Raw genomic sequence first — 23559 nt, forward strand, 5'->3', positions numbered from 1 at the left:
TTAGAGTTTTACTAAAGTCAGCAAATTGCTCTGAGAAGTTTTGAATGGCACTTTGTATAGGTTTTAATGCTAGCTTTAGTTCATCTAAATAAAAATTTGAGTCATTCAAGTCTTTGCTACTTACTTTGGAAGTTTCAGGAGATTGTTTAGATGTTCTCAATCTTTTGGAACTGGTGTCTTTTCAGGTGAGAGCACTGAAGAAAATTTGGCCTTCAGAGACTGGGTCTCCATGGAGTCAGATTTAGTAGCCATACCCAGAGATAAGATGCTGAAGGCAGAGTGTCAGGTTCCAGGAAGATTCTGAAGCAGCAGGTAACCAGGTCAGATAACTCCACAGACTGTTCTGAGGTAAAATATATCCCAAAATGAAATTTCCAAAGATAACAATATTCCAGATGTATGTAAAAAGATTTATAAAATCTTTTTATGAAAAAACTGAGGAAAAATATTGATACAAAGTTGTAAAAAAATAAAGATGTTACAAATCTGTGAGGAGCTCAAAGAGTAGGGACCAGTCTAGTCGGCAGCCATCTTGGAATGTATATAATCCTAAATTTAAAAAAAATGACCTTCTTTTAATTCACAGTGACGGGCTAGTGCGTTATTAGAATTCTTCTTACTAATAGCATATGTGTGTTCATAAATCCGGTCCTTTAGTCTACGGTCGGTCTTACCCATGTAGAACGCCTGGCATACCTGGCATTCGGTGAGGTAAACCACACTTCATGTATTACAATTGTAAGTCCGCTTAGAAAAGAAAGTCTCATCCCTAATCTTAAATTTATTACCACACATAATGTGTGCGCATTGGTTGCAGTGGCCGCATTTACGAGTACCCCCATCTCCCTCCTTTCTCCTTCCGTCCTGACTCTTTTCAAGAAGTTGTTTCAAGTTTAGTCCTCTTCTAAAACTAATGCAAGGGTACTCGCCTATTTGGTCAAAAATCTCCCTATTTAAGGACAAGTTTTGGGTTTGAATAACAGTGTTCCATTGAAGCCAGTGCTAAAATCTACAAGGTTAAAATAAAATAAAAAATAATAACACTATTTTAACAAGAAAAGACTACATAAACACATGCAGGGCTTTGGGTCAATATGACAGTATTTATTGAGCTGCTTCTAGTATAGATATCATTAAAGACAAGCATTTGTTGAGATATATGTATTAAAGCATATGTATTTACTAGGCGGACATGTGCATTTATTAGGCAGAATATATGTATTCATTAAGTTGTTGAGTGTGTACTGCTTATACTTATATCTATGCACATAAGTAGTTACTAAATGGGGAACATGAGTATATGTATTTATTCATTGACTTTTTATGTATTTTATATATATTTATCCACATGTTCTTGTCTTTACATTTTGTGCCTGTGGTTTTTAAACAGAGTTTTTCTGACTTCAGCAATTAAATAAGGACAAAACATAACCATAGTAATTAATTGATTGCTGAGTGCTGAATTAACATTGAATGGTAGGATTGGTTGTTCTAGTAATGAAGTAAAGTATTTAAGTGCTGTTGCTGTTTGAATGAACTATCTGATGAAGCAATGGTTACCATTGCGAAAGCACTCACCATTTTGTATTAAAAAAGATGATTTTACTTTGTCATGGTTCAGCTTCTTTATTCCAGCTACCTTCCTACTGGACACCTGTGTTTCAACATTATTAATATAACCCCTAATATCCTGTTCAACCATCATTTCAACATTTTTCATGTGAGGGTAACTAGGAGGATTAAAAATACTTTTCTTTTTCTTTGTTACATGTTTAGCAGGTATTACATTTTAAAGTATTTATTGGTTCTTTATTCTTTCATTTTTAGATTACGTTTATTATTAAGACTACTCATATTATTTGACTTCCAAGATGGCTGCACATTGAGTAACAGCTTAATTCTGGCTCTCCCAGTCTGAAAACAGAAACATAGCAGAGAAAGCCAGTGGACCTAAATTTCTGGGTAAATTTCAGTAACTGCCTAGATGCCAGGAAAAACAAACATAAAGGACCTGGAGGAAAATCAGCTACAAACATTGGGGAAAACAACAGACTAGGAAAAGTATTGAAGTTGTTTAGAAAGAAGCAGTGCAAGCTCCAGATATGACTTCCAGTAACCTAGAGGACAATATAAAGCAGCTGCACACAGACCTGGTTAAAATAAATGAAACACTGATGGAGTATATCAATACAAACAATAAAAAAGCTGGAAAATGGAAGAAGCTTTGAACAGATAATTAGATAAGCTTACAGAACTGCAAAACGCAGAGGCTGAAATGAAGAAAAGGCTGGCTGAATATGAGACTGCATAAAAAGAGATGTTTTAAAAAATAATGCTCAAAATATTTTCCCTGAAGGAACAAAAATGTTTTTGAAGTACATGCTAAGGAAGAGACTACTCAGGTTAATAAATTATTGGCTATAATTGGATTTTAAAAGATTGTATATCAAAGATGATCAATGTCATTTGAAAGGATATGATGTAGGGAAAGGAAGGTACAGGAAGTGGATCCACTTGTTCTGTTGAAGTCCTAGTGTAAAGGATGAAAACACTGTAGTTAATCTTGTGTTAATTTTATTTTATTTCATTTTAAACCAGGGCTTACCAGCTGTTCACATTGTCTGTATTGTACATTGCTACATGTTTGTTCATCCAAAAATGGGCAATGTCCACATATTGTATTTTAACTGCTGAAATTTCAACTACCTTTCAATGAAATTATGCTATATTTCTCACACTATTTCTACTGCATTCATTTAGCAATTGTACTCCTATAATTTGTATGCTACTACTTTGTAATTGTATGGAGCTTTTCTTCCCAGGACTCTGCTGAAAATGGACACTTGTTGTCCAGTTGGACTATGCTGGCAAACAAATGTTAAATACAAATTTTGCAGTATTTATCACAGTGTTGTATTTAATACATTACATGGTTTATGCTTTGATCATAACCTAGGGTGGTTACGTTCAACATCTTGCAACATCTGCAGTTAACCTTTACCTGTCCTACTGAAGTCAGCAAAACAAGGGTGGGACCATGTTTTCCAAAGAGGTGAAAAGGTCAGCTGATGAACAGCTGCATTTCTAACACTATGTCCATTCAGAATTTCCTAACCTTTAATTTCAGATGAGAGTTAGAGCTATGGCTCAGGGCATTCCACTACCATATTTACTTTAGCTGGAATGTGAACATCTGTTAAGCTCTGGTTTAAAACCCCACTGCATGCGGGATACAAGTTCATGCTATCCTGTTAGTTTTTGTACAACACCATTACCTTTTTAACCAAGCAAGGAGAGTCTCTAGTCTCAGCTTTCTCTACAAAATCTTGGTTCAAAAATGACTAAAACCAAAATTGGTTGATTAAGTGCTTGAACTCCTTGGAAAAGATCTGTTTTCTTTGAACAAATGAGGTGTCTACAAGTAGTCTCTCCAATCCACTAGTAAAGTGTCCATCACTAGAACTTGTAAAGGATTGTAATTCAGAAAGGTAGGCCCACAATGACATTGAAAAAGGACAAAATAGGTTTTGATCTAAAGTAACTATGCCTTGAGAAATTCACATGTAATTATGAAGGCTGCAGCTCTCATAAGGCCTCAGAGACATAGCAGGGTTTGTGCTTCAATCACCTGCTCAAGTCTTACCCAGACTGCCAAGGTTATGACTTCCTGGGTCCATTCAACATACACAGAAAAAAATACACAAAGGAGTGTACAATTGTGGCTAAAATAAGGTAATCATCTGAAATGGTGCCATGGGGAGTTTTTCCTACATTCAAAGATCTCTAACACCTACAACCACAGAAGCACACAAGTCAGACTACTAAGAAATCCTTCTGTGGAGCCACCAACAGCCTATCATCCAAGTAGGGTAACAAAGTTCCTTTTCTTGCAAGACTTCATAAACTATGGTTATGTCATTGATGACCGTTGTGGGTGCAAAGGAGAAACCAAATGGCATTACTTTGTGAAAAACATGATGGCCACACACAGCAAACCAAAGGAACATTATGTGTGGATGCATGCCATATACTGATCTGCCAGAAGTCATCTATTAGTTCCAGAGAACCACCCATGGTGCCTTGCATCAAAAGAGGAGTAAAATTATTTGTCTTTTTTCAGATGTGAGAACAGCTGCAACTGTTCCATTGCAGATTAACCTGGATCTGTTCAAAGAGTTTGGTTAAGATTGACTGGTCTTTGTATTAGTATGGATAACCTAAACATTAGGTTAGATAAGGCCTGTGTTTGCAACTGTCTTTGGCACAATTGATTCTACTTGGAGGGTCAAACATCATTATTTGAAAATTTACACAGTTATGTGTGTCTGTAGTAATTTAACAGGTTATTTATTTATTTTTTTTTTGAGGATTTTCATTAAAATGAAAAACCTTGTAAAATATGATACAGGTTCAAATGGAAATGATGATAAAAACTATAAAGATCAACCTGCCAAACATTAGTGGGTGCATTTTCATCTTAACTTTTTTGAGTATTTTTATATTGTGGTTGTACCAGTCTTAATGTACCTGACCTTATTTAATTTTGGAAGCTAAGTAGGGTTGGGCTTGGTTAGTGTTTGGATGGAAGAATGGAAGACCACTTGGGTAACATCAGGTGTATGCGCACACACATATATATGTATATATATAGTTATTCTTTTATAACAGGATTTACATATGTGTACTTTTTACTACTGGGTATAATAATTAAGTTAATTTTAAGACTTTGTTTAAACTATTTGTATGTATTTATATATAAACATACTTGTGAATTGTATTTGCATTAGGAAGATGTGGTGGGGATTTTTATGTGATCATAGTTTTACACAAATTTAAGTGTAAATGTTCTTTGTATAGGTATGTACACCTTTAAATGTGCTTATTCCTATGCATATAGTTTGAGCTGCTTTGGTTAGACAATACTGTGAGATATCACACTTAAATTCATTATATAAACACCTGTCCATTTTAATTGCTTTATCTAATGAAGTCTATAAGTGGAAGAAAGCTCTTATTTTATTTTGAGTATTAAATACATTTTTAACATTCTGAAGGTGTCCAGTGTCTATCCTGTTGCCAGGAGTTAGACTCCAAAGAATTTTTCCTCAGGTAGATGGCAACTATTTGAGGTATAATGGGGAAGAAAGCGGTAGCTCAGAGCATGTTTTTTGAAGTGTAACGAGTTGGCAGACTTTAAAAATTCCTTATATAGTACTCTCTCAGAAATACTGGGGGAGTAAATGAGTGTAAAAAATTGAGTTTATTCCACTGGATTAGTGATAACTGAAGTTTATTTCATAGTGAGCAGCATAATATATCAAATAACAAAGTATGAAAAGGTCTTGAACCAAAACTTAACAGTTAACTACTTTCAGACATACATATTATTTCTTGTTCAGTAATTTTCTTCTAGTAGCTGTATCCACCCCCTTCAACCTTGATTCCCAGGCCTTGTACCATCTAAGCAATATTTATTACTTCAGGTGCCTAATGGTGTGTTCTTTATCTCTGCAAAGTCTTCACATTCCATTGAGAAACCACATATTCTTTTGACATAAGCACATCTTATAGTTTTCCCTTGAGAGCTGTTATTCCTGCATGTCTCATGCACAGGCTAAAGGTTATCTAAAACTTTTCTTTCTGCTTTTACTAAAACTTTATGTATAAAATGAAGACACAACCCTGACTTTATATTTTCAGACCTATTCTACCTTATGTCTATTACTTTTAAGTGAAAAGCTCCAGTCTTATAGCTTTCCCTGAGGTCCATGAATGGGGACCTAAGTTTGTAGAAACCTCACAAATGTATCATATTCTTATTACTAACTACTGTAACATGGTTTGAATATATGGGCTTTGTCCCACTTTCTGTTAAAGCTTTTGTAATGCATAGTCTGTAAAGTGATACTATAATGACTAATACTACCAAAATGAATGTAACTAAAAGAAGGTATTTTAAAACAGTCCCCCCAGCCTGTAAACAAGCTTCCAATTTAATCTGTCTATGAGGTGTTACCAAAGTCATGCACCCTAGCCATCACATCACTCAGTCTGCAACTGTGTTTTAATAGCTTCACTTTTATGTGGTATATAACTACAGCATTCCAATCAACCCATATGTCCAATGATATGAAGCTGGCAGGTAATCAAGGGCCATGCGGTTCTGAAAAAGTACCATGCGCATCATGGTCATTTCCAAAATAATGTCTTTAATGGATTTAAAGGTACTATTGGCTTCATATGTAAGAAATATGCATTCTCCAGCAATTACCCCATCACCTAGATCCATAGACTTCAGTGTCCTTAAATTCAAATTCTGATATATATATGCAATATGTCTAAGACCTGCACATTATTTTGATAATCAGTTTTAAAACTCTTCTAACTTTATGATCCTTAAACCTTATTGACCATGCAATTATATTTTATGAGTGGTATTACATACCCTATATAATACAAGCCATACAAATTTGGTGGCAACCATTTATAAGCCCTCATAATGCATGTGCTTGAAGGCATAATTACCATGCCAGCCCTGCTGTTCCAGAATTAACAAAGAAAATACTATAGACTGTATTAATTTGTTTCTGTTAATCTCCAGTCAAATCGACCAGGTCATAGACTGATAATCCTGAATATTTTATATTGCCTATATTTCCTACCTTCCAGACTGGTGACTTCTTATACCATATCACTCTCATAACAGATGAAACTTACTCTTGATGTCCACCGGTTAAAGTGAACTGTTTAGCCCATTTCCTTTCTCATTATATAACCTGTCAAACATGACAGCTATATCTTGAAGACTGAGACTGGCACTAGATGAATCCCTTTCCCTGCCACCAGCACATTGAGACAAATTAAAAGCATATGCATAGGTAAACTGAAGCTTGGTGGATGCATTTTAACGTGTATACCAGTCCTCCCATTTCAGCACTTCCCTTTTTGCTACGTGATGGTCTGTAGGTATAACCAGAAGCTGAAACTCCACTTGTAACACTATCTTGTGATGTCACTACTCTACATGAATACGTATCTGCATCTGCCTTGTGTACTAATGTCAGTCTTAAACACAATATGCCTTGAGGTATTTGAGACAAATCCACATCAATTCTGTTAGCATATTAGTCATCCACTACAAAATCTGTGAGATTTACTACATTTCATCTAAACAGCGTATTGTCTATACCATTCATACTCTATTTTATCTAGAGAAGTATTAAAAAAGCAGTACGCTGACTGTTTTATTAACTGACACAAACTACTTCAGACACTTGTCTTCATCTGTGATCTTTCTGCTTATAATCCAGTTGCCATAATACGTGAATGGACCATCCCAGATCTTGCCCAATAGCAAATTAAGCCAAGCAAAGATATAATCAAAACAGAGTAAACTTCTGGGGTATTGGAAAAGTCATCTTAATGTCTAAAGGTCCTTCGATGTGTCTCTTTTATAGCCCCCCCACCCATCTCCTGTGCAAGGCTGGGTGGGTGATGTAATGATTACTCCTAATTGTAGTTTAAAAAAAAAACATGCATTATGAAATAATTGGTCAAATCCAGAAGTAACAACATATCTCACATTAGTAATATCTGTAAAGTACAAAAAAAGCAGCATTAATTTCTGGGTTACCTCTACATCTTAATAAGCTTTAGCTGATCACCATGCACAAATTTATATTTTCTGTCCAGCAGTCCTACCTGATTGATTATGATATATGACCTTTCCCAGTTTGAAGTAAAACAACCTCCAAATATAAATCATTTCAGCATAACATGTTGACCCTGCTTTAGCTGTTCATCAGCTGGATCCCCTAACATCTTGTACATTCGACCTGTATAGAATATATTTATGTTGTTGATGAATTCCTGCAGTCTGTAACCATATCTGGTGGTATGCTATAGCGAAGTAAGAAGGACATATCCCTAATGATACATTATTATTGGAGAAAGATGTAACGAATTCTGACTGCTGCATCCCCTAATATATAGCTTATAAAGCAGTTACCAAAGGATGCTGGCCCTTTTTCACTGACGACAGCATTCTGCTGAAAAACGCAATACCTTTTGACTTAGTCTGAATCTCTTGCTGTATGGTATGTGGGTATTTTTGGAGCAGGACCACAGAGATGGTATCATCTCCAGCTGTAGCTTGCAAATAGAAAAGATATTCTGCTGATGACATAATCAGTTCAGTAACTATTGCAAGTTTCTGTTTCAAAAATCAGCTGCTGCATTATATACTTACTCACTACAGCTTTTCATGATATCTGTTGAGTTGCTGCATTGTAAAAGTAATGATCACAAGTAGAGCCACCCAACACCCCCCCCCAAGCCTCATTTGGTTGTCATTGTAAAAAATCTGAATTTGTTCCACTGGATTGCTGATAACTGAAGTTTATTTCACAGTAATATAGTGAGCAGCATATATAAATTTCACAGCATCACACTCAAACTAATATATAGCAGCATGATATGTCAAACAACTGAAAGGCTCTGAACAGGTCTTAAACCAAAACTTAATTACAATGGTAAACTTCACTGCAGTCACCACCTCTCACATATGAAAAATTATCACATTTACTTATGTAATGCCATCCTGAAAACATGTATAAAATATATATATATATATATATATATATATATATATATATATATATATTGAGCTGGATTTGAACCCTGTGCCATTTGTCTTCAAAATATGAACTCCTTGCTCTTACACCCGCCTCCACAGGGAAAGCTAGGTAGCAGGTATTTTTCTTGCACTCAGTACTGCCCAAAGTGTGCCATGCCTTGCCGCTTGGCCTGTTTGCATGAAGGAAGATGAACCAATAGAAATATTACTATTTTCTCATTTAAGCAGAGACCAGTGTTTGCTCATCATTTAACTCAAATGGGGAAGGCAACAACAAAAGTCCTTAATGTTACAAAAGTTATGACACATTTCCAATATAAACTATACTATGAACACCATAGTATCTGTCAGTTAGTTCTATCCTAGCATATATGCATAAGCAATTCTCAAGTTGTATTCATTAAATGTGAATCTTGCATGTGCACTTTGCCATCGATCACACAAACCAGTTGCTTGGTGGTGCACTATGTTAAGAGCTGATGGGCATGAATTACTGTGTTTACTGCCCAGTTAATCATCACATTATAATGCATGTAAAAACACAACCAAAGAGAAGGCACTTGTTAGTGACTAGACACATATTTACTCAGATTCATGTGTGCTCTGTAGCCATGCACTTGAAAATGGATATCTCAGTAGTAGTTCTCAAATGTCAACTGCACTACAAAAATAAACAGCACAACTTTTATTGATACATAATCTAAAGCTTTATACTGGCAACAGATACTGAGATTGTCTTATACATGTCTTAATGTGGACATGACTTCATCACAAATATGAACACAGTTGCATCATGCTGATCACAAAATGTATGCATGTGTGTGACTGTAAGCGTGTAATGTACATAACACTGATAAACAGGTGCATATGTTTCACTTCTGCAACATGTATTTTTGATAACGTATTGCATCTAGTATGAGAAGCTGTATTTTAACTTATACCTGCACATTGGAACCACAACAGAAAATACAAATTCCACACTTTTCACTCCGCTCTCATAACCAGATATGTTATTTACATTACATAATGATGATGCCATTATCTATAAAGACCAGTATGACAAGCAAACACATACTTTGGGGATAGCACAATTATTAACTACTGTGTTCTGGAAAATGGAACAAAATAGTTGTGAGTTAACTTACCACAACATCCACATTATGTGTGCATCTGTGTGTATGTATAGTCAGAAGAGCAAGAATCTGTATCCTACTGTCAGAAATCCAGTCCCATGGAAAACAAACATTTTGACAGCCATCCATGCCTACACATCCATTTCATGCAGGCCTCCCAATATCTTCTCCCAAACATACAATGATTTCATCTGCTACAAAGTGTCCAGCAACAGTGTAAAAGACAGACATGCACCATGGTGCTTGCATTAAGTACTGTGTTCTGTAGCTTGTATAACTAGTTAGGTAGGTGTTCTAATCTCACTGCAGTCAGCTGGTGATTGCTTGTGTGTGTTTGTGATCAGTTAGTTCACATTCTAGAGACCATTTTAGAACAGCATGTGAGACACACTTACTACCATCTTCTTCTCACCAGATACTGCTGATATCATCAGCTATAAAGTGTTGTCTGACACTAAGGAAGTCAGACTTCTGCTGTGGTGCTTGTGTTAAGTACTGTGTTATGTAGATAGGTAGGAGTTCTAATCTCAGTATAGTCAAATAGTGTTTGTATGTGTTCTTTCAACAATCAGTCTGGTGACAATTTTAGAATAGCATGCAAGTCCACAGCTATGTCAGACACTACTCCAAACATCATCTTATTAACATAGACTGATGGTGTCATCCTTTATAAAGTGCATTCTGGCACTATTTAAGTCAAACTTGGCACTAACATTAAATACCGTGTTCTCCAGCGTCTGTAACTAGATAGAATTTCTAATCTGACAGCAGGCAGCTGGAGTGTGAATTCATTCAAATATTAATTTTGAGACAATTATATATTAAAGATGTGGATCCATATCTATGTCAAACACTCCTCCCAACATTATCACACTCTATAAAGTGCAACATGACTCTGTTAAAGTCAGACATATGTGGTGGTGCTAGTGTTACATTGTATAAAATCCAGCTTCTACACCTATACAGGTGTAATGTTCAAATCAGACCCATCAACTGGAGTGTGTGTGTGTGTGTGTGTGTGTGGTTGGTGTTGCATTATTGTCATTATATGCTCTTTTGAATCTCTCCATTTTACTACCACTTAGGAGAACCTTCAATATAGCCCCATGAACTCAACATCCCCTTTTTCCCCTCTGGCCACAACATCTTTCCTGCAGAGGACTGGGAGAATGTGCTCATCTCAAAGATGCATACACACATAATGAAGCAGAGTCCTTCCAGATCACCGGATGTGTGATTGAAAATTCTGTCATGGTGTGGTGCACATCACATATCGACAAAGGCAGTATGTAATGCAAACACTCACATAGCCTTACTATCCTCCATCATATATGTGACAACCCTCCACTGGACCAGTAATCAAGGATCCTCAATCCTCACCACTGGCAACAGTGGGGGATGTTCACTGAGGGGATGACAGGTACACTCTCGATATTTCCAGATGAAGCTCTCTGCATCAAGTCCAATTTCCCTTAAGAGAAGAGAGAGATCACAGTCAGTCTGGGGCTGCTTTATCCCTCTTTCTCCAGATCCCCAATAAGACTTCCTACTGGCATGGCTATAGAGTTGAGATCTCAGCAGTGTGTCCAAGCCAAGGCCTCCAGCACCCTCTCTGTCCAACCAGTGCTTCTTATCCCTGCCCAAGTAAGTAAGACACACACACATACACACCTGGGAAAGGCTGGCACAGGTTTACTAGCTATGCCCCCTTATGCCCAGACTATAAGGTAGTTATGACTGCCACCAGACACTCCTGCCAGCTACCTTAAGGCTCTTCCAAGGGTACCCAATATACTGAGTGAAGCTAATATTAATGTAAATGGTAGTTTGACCAAGAGCAAGGCTATTAGGAGTGGCCCACGCAGTGTCACCAAATAAATATGCAAGTACTCTCAAAACTTAAATATTTATACAAAGATCAGCCACAATGAGAGGTTTAAATGTATTTAATAATAATAAGAGAACAATACTATGTATATATTCACAGTGACATCAGAGATCAAAACCACAGGATATATTTAAAATAACACTGCAGTACAGGCTCACACAAATAAAGAAAAACAATATATAAACTAAGCTTCACTATATTCCTGACTGAATCTAAGAGAGTTACTATACCCTAATAATGTACTTAGAGCAAGGCAGATGATGTGGTAAATGTTTTTTTCTCGTTGTTGTCAGGCCCAAGAACGAATATGGAATGCACAATCACTCTGAGAGACTCCCCAAAATCATACCTAAAGTATTACTACCGGGATAACTTGCAGAATGACAATTTCTGGCCATCTGACTTCTAGTTCTCATGCAAACCCACATTGCTGGTAGCTAGCAGTATTTAACACCTATCCATAAAAAACATACACAAGGCCTTTTGCTCAGATCTTTGGCAGGTGCTGGAAGTCATAAAACAATTGCATAAATCTATGCTTCCAGAATGTAATTAGTTCACCACAAAGACAATACAGAAAGCTTCCTAGTACAGACTGTGTCTCTGGCTGCATTGAAACCTGGGAGATAGCATCTTTATGGCCTAGCCTATAAAATGATTTAATTTCAGACATTTTCTAAAGTTTGCTGGCCTGAGGTTAACCTTCCAGTTTCCTCTGTTAAAAAATGTACATTCAAACAGTTACAATACTGCATGTACAGTTCTGTTCTCTACAGTAAGGCACACTGTGGATACATTTCAAACATAAGCACTTTACAAATATCGTTTCAACACAAATGTCTGTACAAATCAGTTTGATATACACATGACATACAGTTCTAATACATTTGTAACACCAGCATTCTGTCCGACTCAGATTGATATTCACCAATGACATATAATTATTTACAAAATTCCAGCTAGTTGTGCTGGCAGTTCCTCCTTTCATCACACTACCCCCCTTCAAAGATTCAAGCTAGTTTTTCAAGTGCACTTTGAGAAATGTTGCTTGAAAGGGATGTTCCTATCTGGGAATACATTACCTCATACCCTATCTTGAGATTCCATCTGCCTTGGCATTGCTGACCTCTGTACAGTACTGCACTGTCATATCATATGCCTGCAACCCTAGGCTCCACCATAGTAATTTAGGATTTTCCTGGCTGGCTGTAGCCATAGGTCCCCCCTCAGACTCCTCCTGCCTCCTACTGCAAATACTCAGCACAAGGGGGACTCTATCATGGTAAGGTTTCATCATGTTAACATGGTGCAGCTTGTGCCCCTGCCTCCTGCCTAGCAGTTCTACCATGTAGTTAACTTCACTGTCCTTTCTTAGACAGGATTGAGGACCATAACCTCCTGCCCCACAGCATACTCTCTGGCTCAAGCATTCCTGTCATATTAGACATTGTCTGCTGTTGGGCTCCTGACAGGTTCTTCTGGGCCAAGCCCATGAGTTCTCTGAGTCTTGTCCTGAGGTTTAGGACATATGCTACAACAGACTCCTTGTGGGATTCACACTCACCCTCCCACTCATTGTGAATCAAATCTAAAAGTCCCCTCACCCTATACCCATACAGCACCTCAAAAGGTGAGAAACCTGTGGATTCCTGTAAGCAAACAACAGATGGGCCAAATATTTGTCCCACTACCTCTTAAATTGGTCTGCAAATGCCTGTAGCATGGTCTTTAGTGTAGAGTTTAACCTCTCCACAAGAACATTTGTCTGGGGGTAGTCTTTAGGTGCTTCTCCCCACAGTGCTTCCACAAACAAGCCAGTAGGTCTGACATGAAATTGGCACCATTGTCAGTCAGTATTTCTTATGGGAAACTTACCCTGTCGAAAATCTCTAACATAACATTTGCCATCTTTTCTGCCTCAATGGAGGACAGGGCCACTGCTTCAGGGTTTCTAGTAGCATAATATAATATCACTCAGCTATACTTCTTCCCTGTGGAACTTGGGGTACTCAGAGGCCACACAACATCCATAGCTAGCCACTCAAATGGCTCCTCATTCACAGGCAAAGGCATCAAAGGAGCATTGACCGTGTCTCCTGCCTTGCCTACTTTTTGGCACTGCTCACAGGCCCTGCAGTACCCTGTTATATCCTTTGCAATCCCAGGCCAGTAAAAGTTCTGCATAATAAATCTCTTGGTATGCTTTATGCCCACATGAACTGTAAAGGGAATGTCATGAGCTATGGCTAGAAGTGCCAGACAGTAGGCTCTGGGCACTACCAACTGATGTATTCTCTCACCTTCTAGCCCTCCCTCAGAGGTTCATTCTCTGTACAGTAACCCTTTGTTCCAGTACACAGAATCCCCCTTCCCTTGAGAATCAGGCACTTCCCCAACTACCTCCCTCAAGCATTGTAATGTAGGGTCTGAGAGCTGAGCTTGTCTGAACTCTCTCTGTAACCCTTCTCAGCTCCCCTTTCACAGGAAGTCTGGTATCCTCTGACAGCAGTGCCTCACTGTCAGCCTGGGTACTACTACTAACCTCTGCCCTTGCAGTCACTCTATCCACGGGAACACCAGTACCCACCAGCAGCTGTGGCTCACCTTTAGTTTCACTGCTACAGGGTAGCTCCCTCCCTGAAGTAGCCAGCTCACCAGTCCTGGCATCAAGTGTGCAATCTGTCTGGGTCTCCCACAGGCTACCAGATCCATGTCTGTCTCCAAGCCTGACTGCATATCACTGTATGCATACAAGGTACTGCATTATCAAAATCATTCCCTATCAGGACATCTGCAGGTATATCCTCAAAGACACCTACTTACTTTCTTCTTTTCCACCCTTCCAGACAAGGTGCACCCTAGCTAAAGGTGCTTGGAATGGGGTCCCTCCTAAAACTCTGACTGGAGCAGACTGCCCAAGCAAGTAGTGCTCCTCTTTAACCATTGCAGGCTTCACAATGGTTAAGTCAGAGGTTGTGTCTTTCTTAGCAGTGGCCTGTTTCCCATCTACTAAGATAGGATATAACTTCTTGTGGTAGTTTGGTACCCTTGTTGTCTCCAGACAACTTAAAACTGGCATTCTATTATTCCCACTTAGTGGTTCACCTACCTTTTGTTCCCCACCTTGCCAGTGTGAACATCTATATGCTACATGGCCCCACTGGTTACATTTAAAACATTTAACCCTTGATCCTGGCCATGTACCTGAACTAGTGGCTTCACTTGTTGCTGGCAGTCTATATTGGGATGGTTTATGCTGCCCACTATGGGTTCCCTTATACCCATATGCAGCACTGGGTATCCCTTTCCTGTGCAGTGATGCCCTGCTTGCTAGGTACAGGTCTCCTTTTTTCCCCAACTTATCTGTGGTATTGCATTCCCTCATCTGCTAACCAGATTCTCATGTCCTCAGGCAAAGTCCTAAGGGTTTTTCCCTCATCAAAAGGTCTGCCAGTCCTTTAAAAGTGGTGGTCTGATACCTACTCACCCACCCATGAAAAAAAGTGCTTAACTCAGCAACATAATCACACAGCCTTTCATTTGCCTTGCGTCTATGCTCACAAAACTTTTTTCTATAAGCTTCATGTGTTAAAACTTACTTGGCTATAGTCTAGACAATCAGTACCAGGCAATTTAGAAACAGCAGTTACAGCTTTACCATGGAGTAAGGCGGTGAGGAACCATACCCAGAGCCCTTGGTCAACATTATAGTGTTTACATACCCTTTCAAACATATGAATAAAACTATCAAAATTATCGCCCTCTGTAAATTGTGGAAGAAATTTACTGACGTTTATTGCTTCTGGGGTTCAGTTACTCCCTTCCCAGTTACTTCCATAACCCTGGCAAAGAGTCAGCATTTCATTTTCATGTTGCCACTGTCTCTCATTTTCTTTGGCTTACAGATGCTGCAGTCTTTCTGCTGATTCTGCTTCGACCTCCAAACACCACAGTCTCTCTGCTTAATTCTATTTCCAAACATTTGGCCTCCAGTTCAAGTCTCTAACTCCAGATGGATTTTTAAGTCCTCTGAGGAAAAGATGAACTATCCATTTTCTGAGAGCTGTACATCCCCAAGACCAGTCTCCCTGGTTGCTGGTCTGTGATGCAGCTGTGGCTAAGGTTGCAATCATTTCACTTTAGTCAGGTTGGCATGTACCAGTCCTTTGGCTTGGCACATCTCAACCAACTGGCTCCTTTGTCAGCTTGGCATAATCCTGTGCTGACATCTTTGCCTGCTCTCCCTGACTAACTAAGCTAACAAAAAAATAAATAAAATCTTTGTGATATGGAACTCTGAATGTTTATTGTGTGGCTACTTGAGTACAAACATCTTCTTTAGTGACCACTGTTTACAGCTACAGGAGTTCAGTATCCACACCACTGAATCCCAATATGTGATCTGATCCCACCACTGCCAGCCAATTAATATGCGACAACCCTCCACTGGTCCAGTAATCAAGGAGCCTCAATCCTCACTACTGGCAACAGTGGGGGGGGGTCACTGAGGGGATGACAGATGCACAAACAGTATTTCCAGATGGAGCTCTCTGCATCAAGTGCAATTTCCCTTAAGAGCACACAGAGACCACAGTCAGTCTGGGGCTGGTTTCTCCCTATTTCTCCAGATCCGCAGTAAGACTCCCCACTGGCACAGCTATAGAGTTGAGATCTCAGCTGAGTCTCCAAGCTAAGGCCTCCAGCAGCCTCTGTCCAACAAGTGCTTCTTGTCCCTGCCCAAGTAGCTGACACACAATCTCTGAGATTTGATTTATACACACACACCCACCCACACCTGGGAAAGGCTGTCACAGGTTTGGTAGCTATGCCCCATTATGCCCAGACTATAAGGTAGTTATTACTGTCACCAGACATTCCTCCCAGCTATCTTAAGGCTCTTCCAAGGGTACCCAATATACTAAGTTAAGCTAATATTAATACAAATGGTAGTTTGACCAAGATCAAGGCTATTAGGAGTGGCCCACACAGTGTCACCAAATAAATACGCAAGTACTCTCAAAACTTAAATATCTCTACAGTGATCAGCCACAATGAAATTTTAAATATATTTAATAATAAAAGAACAAGACAATACTAAGTATATATTCACAGTGACATCAGAGTTCAAAATCACAGGAAATATTTAAAATAACATTGCAGTACAGGCTCACACAAATAAAGTCAAATATCTAAACTAAGCTTCACTATATTCCTGACAATCTAAGAGAGTTACTATATCCTAATAACTTAACTTAGAGCAAGGCAGATGATGTGGTGAATGGTTCTTCTTGTCAGGCCCAAGACCGAATAAAGAATGTCCAGTCTCTCAGAGAGTTCTCAAAATAGCTTGCATCTGACTTCTAGTTCTCATGCAAACCCCCATTGCTGGCAGCTGGCAGCATTTAGCACCTACCCATAAAAATACACACACAAGGGCGTTTGCTCAGATCTTTGGCAGGTACTGGATGTCATAAAATAATTGCATACTTCCAGACTGCAATTAGTTCACCACAAAGACAATACAGAAAGCTTCCTAGTACAGACTTTGTGTCTCTGGCTGTACAGAAATCTGTGAGATAGCATCTTTATGGCCTAGCCTATACAGTGATTTAATTTCAGATATTTTTGTAAAGTTTGCTAGACTAAGGTTAACCCTGCAGTTTCCTCTGTTAAAACATATACATTCAAACAGTTACAATAGTGCATGTACATTTCTGTTCTCTCCGGTAAAGCACACTGTGCATACATTTCAAAACACAAGCACTTTACAAATACCTTTTCAACACAAATGTCTGTACAAATCAGTTTGATATACACATGACATACAGTTCTAATACATCTGTATCACCAGCATCTTGTATGAATCAGTTTGAATACACAAATGACAGAGAATTTCTTATAAAATTCCAGCTAGCTGTTCTGGCAATACCTTCTTTTGTCACAATACAAATATAGCAATTTTTGTTTAAATGGTATAATGGCTATGGTTTTATGTGACATTGGCCATTAGCCTAGTAATGTCCTATGAACATGTCAGTGTTGCTCTCATTTACATGTGCTATATTGAGGTGTGGATGTATGGTAGCTCTACAAGAGGGTATTACAGTCAGTGATGTGAGGTACTGTACTGATGGCCACTGCTGCCATTTTATTACATATTCCTTCCATAACAGCTGTAGTAATATACCTCCTGAGAAGTGCTGACATGGGACAATACTATCTATATTGATGGCTTAAGCAAGGCATTTGTTTCTGTATTGGAGCATATCAACATTCTATATAGTTCTCAGTCAACCATCACAGTGACACTTGCAGTATGGCATGTGTGCATGTGTACACCTACCATCATTAAATGTTCTGTGACATAAATCAATATAAAGTCATACTGATTTCACAGGCACATAAGTCTTTTCATCCATATGTTGTAATGCTGTGATATATATACAAACATACCACACGTTTTGAATCAATTGCAACCTTGTGGAATTCATTGTATGTGCAATTCTGTTGCTATGACCAAGGATTGTTGAGGTCATCCCCAGAAGCATTATGTGACTATCAGCATTTCTGTCACAAACTGTTCTATGAGTCACATCCAACTCATTTGTAATGTGTCCCATACCTCTCAACCTGGAAACATCAAAAATCTGGACAAAGGCCCACAAAAATAGGTACAAATTTGTACACTGATTAACAAAATTTGCATATATAATCATATAACCCCACCCACTCCAATGGGGTTGTGGGATACCAACTTTCAAACAAACTGAATAACAGACAATCAAAATATGGCCCCGAAGTCCAGATCCTGTAGTAAATGGTAACCATTTTTTTTAAATGTGTAGCAATGATGTGCACTGGGAAGGGAGATGATGATGAACCTTAGGATTTTGTTTTTGGTGACTTGTAGTATGTGGGCTTTGTGGTAAAAGTAGGGCATTTAATGGTATGCAATATTCTAATCTTAGCTAAAGAATATTATAGTTTGCTAGGACCTCCAAAACTCATTCTCTATGGCCTACATCAGTGGCATAGCTAGAGTTTGTGCCCCCTGGGGCTGTCTGAGTTTGCCACCCTTCCCCCTCACAAAATTATGGTTGAATGGGACCCCCCATATACTGCCATCCCCCCTGCAGCCATTCTAATGTCCCATTACTTGGCTATTTTCTCCCATTTACCATAAAAACTGTAATGTGCATACTGCTTTACTTCTACAACAATTATTTGGATTTAATTTAAAACTTTTATTTTACATTTTATAGCACAAACACTAATAGACATCTGCTAAACAAAGCAATACAGTCTCACAATGAAAATAGATTTAGCATTAAACCTTGCCTGCCCTTGAAACTCACATTCATTGAAACAGCATTGAAACCCGCATTTAAAAAAATGCATCTGGCCAGTGGTGGATAAAGATTACCTTTGGGCTGCTTTCAAATCATAAGCCCCTTCCAAAACACACATGTTTTTTGATACACCTTCCTGATTGTATTAAATTATATTTCGTGTATAATACAGCACACTTGTTAGAGCTCATGTTAAATGCATTGTTTTGAACATTTTTCCAGTAAGCAATGAAACAAAATACATGAACTAACCAATAATGACAAAATTGCCCAGTTCAGAACATTTCCATCATAAAAGTCTACTCAAACTTTTACAATCCACCAGTATCAGTAAATAAGCACAATCTCTGCAAAAGCAAAGTCATCTAAATAATTCCACATTAAAGAAATCTGTAACTAATGAAGAGGTGGGTGCTAGCAAACAACTTTATATTTCATTGTTTCATCTACAAATAAAGTGCCTTTTGCCATTGAGGAATAAATTGCCTATGTCACATTAAAAAAAAAGCTAGTAATATTGCAATAGGGAATGGATGGCAAACTGATAACAGGTTCATAGTTACCAGGTATCTCCGCCAAAGAGGACATTCTTATGGCTGCAGCATCCACCCCCTTTACAAATGCAAAACAGTACAGTATCAGCAATCTATCCACATACTGTGGTAGTAGAACCCACTGCCTTCTGCATCTAAAGTAAGTATTCTACCTGTTGTACTACTAACACAAACAGACTTGGCATAAGCAGCACTAAACTTCTCTTCTCTGAAGAACTATGCAGCACAAGAACTTTGGAAAAAACAAAATTTATTGGGGGGGGGGGCAAAGGACCAAAACCAGGGACACATTTTAAACATTGTTTGCATAATCATAGAAAGTTGCTAGAATAAAATGCTTTGTGTTACCATGTGTTTCCTGAAAGTCAGGAAGACAAACTTAGATGGCCATCATTATTTAGTGAATTCAGTTCTCACTGGTTTGCCAGAAAACCACAAATTTTACTTTGGACAGTTGAGAACTCACACACACACACGTTTCAAGCTACCGGCAATAAATGCACACAAACACACACAAGTTTCTAGCTACGAGCAATAAATGCACACACAAAGTTTCTATCTACCAGCAATAAATGCACAGCGTTACTAAAGTTTCTAGCTACCAGTAATAAATGAACAGCGTTACTAATCTAAAAGAAAAAAGTATGCAAATTGCAAACTAAACATGTCTGAGCAGTTACAAATCAATAGAGCTGGTAACAGAATGCAAACTAGCTATGACAAGCAGGAACTAAAGCAATGCTAAATACACATCTGAGCAGTTACAAATAGAGCTGGTACCAGATTACAAATGCGACGAGCAAGAATTAAAACAATACCATTTGAGCACTGAGCATTTACTAATTTAAAAGAAAAAGTAAGCAATATACATATGCAAACGTCTGAGCAGTTACAAATAGAGATGGTACTAGTAATGAGCAGTAATTAAAGCAATACAGCACCAGGAATTAAAGCATTGCAGGCTACAGCACCAGTAAATCAATGCAAGCTAGCTACAGCTATGAGCAGGCAATAAAGCACCAAGAATTAAAGCAATACAGGCTACTACAGTACCAGGCAGTAAATCAATGCAAACTAGCTATGGACATACTTGTCTAACCATATCCAGCAGTACATTAAGCAATGTAAACCAAATTAAACAAGCACACAGCATCTAGTACACACACCTCCTTGTCTAAGCAGATACAATCCAGCACCAGTAAATTAAGCAATGCATCTGAGCAGATCCAGCACCAGCCATCTCAGCAGTACTAATCTAAAAGGAAAAGTAAGCATTGAAGCATGTGCACTGCTATGTTTTAAATTTTTATCACAACAGGTACTCTTTCATATGGCCGGGTCGGTATGTGGGTACTCATAGTTGTAAAGAATTTACTTTGGTATAAAAACCTATACGTTGCAGCATTCTGTTTCCATGTGGAAGTTGCCCTGTTTTGTTTTAACAGTCTTGTAATTGTAACGTGAAGATCGGTTAAGAAGGGTGTGAGGTCATTTTTTTTTTTTTTTTTTTTTTTTTTTTTTAAAGGGAACAGAAAAATTATATACTGTAAGAGAGCTCCTCTGTCAGGCAGTTAGATAAGTGGACATTAGTCCTTCTTTCAAAATGTACTGAACGTGCTTTGGGTGTAGAAAGTTCACATCCAAATTGCACAGCTCACCTTAAGTGTTGTTTACTCTAGGGCTTGCATTAACAGCAAGCATTCAGGAGTTTGGTACACTAATTTAGATGGCGACGGCGTCAGTGCTTCCTTTTGAAAAGCCATTTATGAGGTCTCCGTCCTTTGCAATGATGTCATTCCCCTTCCAGGAGGAAATTCTGTTAATTAGTACAACTCGAACTTGGTAATCTTTACAGTAATAATTGAGAAGACTGAAATGAGCGTAATTCATGTTCGCATTCTTCTTAGACTTGAGTTACAATCAATCCAATGTTCTCCATAATTGCCAGGGTGACAATCCTAGCTGCCAGCCTGTCACCTTCTAAACTCTTGCCAGGTTAAACAAAAAATAATGCGTTAACGGCATAACGCGTTATGTATAGCAACTACTTGAACTTTTGGATGCTTTAAACCATGAATACTATGTACCATACGGGTGCAAGTATTCGCATTTTACTATGAAATTTAAACTCCCATTTCACGGAGATCAAACTAAACCTTTACACCAACTAACGAAACAATACGCAAACTAAATAATAAACTTGTCTCTAGCTATGGCTATGAGCAATAAATGCAAAGCCAACGTTTGAGCAGTTAGCAAATGTAAAATAGAGCACATACCGGTACCAGACAGAAATTAAGCAAAACAGTCCAAAGGAGTGCCGCCATAGTCTTTTCTTTTAAGCGGCAAAAGTTAAAAATTAAGGTCTGTCCCTCCTGAAGCTGATGTCATTGCACCCTGCATGTGATGACTAAAAAAAAAAAAAAAACTGGGAAATTAAAGGGGCCACTCGTTAATTCATGGCACCCCAATATTTTGCCCTTAAAACTGGCATTTACCGAGGAATTTGGTATGGTTGAGAGGTATGATGTGTCCATATAAGGTATCCAATGAAAAACATAGGGATATGTTGTGCAATTGATGTAATTAGATGACAGAGGTAGAGTTGTATGACTGTGTGAACCCCACTGGCCATCATCCAAAGTATATATGAAACATTACTTAGTTTTTCTCAGGAGAGCAGCTCATTTGTGTTCTCTCTTAGGCTAAGAACACAGAATCAATAGGCCCTGACAACATCCCAGGTTGACTATAAAATAACTTAAAACCTGATGTAACAGACACAGTTGGATCTTACTTAAACACAGCCTTCAAACAACCTATGTTCTGGCAGAAGGGTGTATAGCAACAGTCATCCATCTGAACAGGGGGGGGGGACCCATAATCATAATAAGAAGTGGGATTGTCAAAGAGATGAAGAAAGTAGACAAGAGTATAAGGAGATGAGGTGCATGGCAAAGAGAGAGGTGGTGAAGGCTAAGGATAAGGCGTATGAAGAGTTGTATAAAAGGTTGGACACTAAGGAGGGAGAACCTGTACCGATTGGCTAGACAGAGGGACCGAGCTAGTAGAGATGTGCAGCAGGTAAAGGTGATAAAGGATAATGAGGGAAACATACTCACAAGCGAGGAGAGTGTGTTGAGCAGATGGAGAGAGTACTTTGAGGGGTTGATGAATGAAAAGAATGAGAGGGAGAAAAGGTTGGATGATGTGCGGATAGTGAATCATGAAGTGCAGTGGATTAGCAAGGAGGAAGTAAGGATAGCTATGAAGAAGATGAAGAACGGAAAGGCTGTTGGTCCAGATGACATACCTGTGGAAGCATGGAGGTGTTTAGGTGAAATGGCAGTGGAGTTTTTAACTAGATTGTTTAATTAAATCTTGGAAAGTGAGAGGATGCCTGAGGAATGGAGAAAAAGTGTTTTGGTACCGATTTTTAAGAATAAAGGTGATGTGCAGAGCTGTAGTAACTACAGAAGGATTAAACTGATCAGTCACAGCATGAAGTTATGGGAAAGAGTAGTGGAAGCTAGGTTAAGAAGGGAGGAGGTGATTAGTGATCAGCAGTATGGTTTCATGCCAGGAAAGAGCACTACAGATGCGATGTTTGCTCTGAGTGTTGATGGAGAAGTACAGAGAAGGTCAGAAGGAGTTGCATTGTGTCTTTGTGGATTTACAGAAAGCATATGACAGGGTGCCTAGAGAGGAGTTGTGGTATTGTATGAGGAAGTTGGGAGTGTCAGAGAAGTATGTAAGAGTGGTACAGGATATGTATGAGGGTAGTGTGACAGCGGTGAGATCTGTGGTGGGAGTGACGGATGCGTTTAAGGTGGAGGTGGGATTACATCAAGGATCAGCTCTGAGCCCTTTCTTATTTGCAATGGGGATGGACAGGTTGACAGACGAGATCAGACAGGAGTCCCTGTGGACTACGATGTTTGGAGATGACATTGTGATCTGTAGTGAGAGTAGGGAACAGGTGGAGGAGACTCTGGAGAAG

The sequence above is a fragment of the Protopterus annectens genome, chromosome 12.part0 (assembly GCF_019279795.1).
Source record: "Protopterus annectens isolate FY-2018-M chromosome 12.part0, PAN1.0, whole genome shotgun sequence".
NCBI classification, from domain to species: Eukaryota; Metazoa; Chordata; order Ceratodontiformes; family Protopteridae; genus Protopterus; species Protopterus annectens.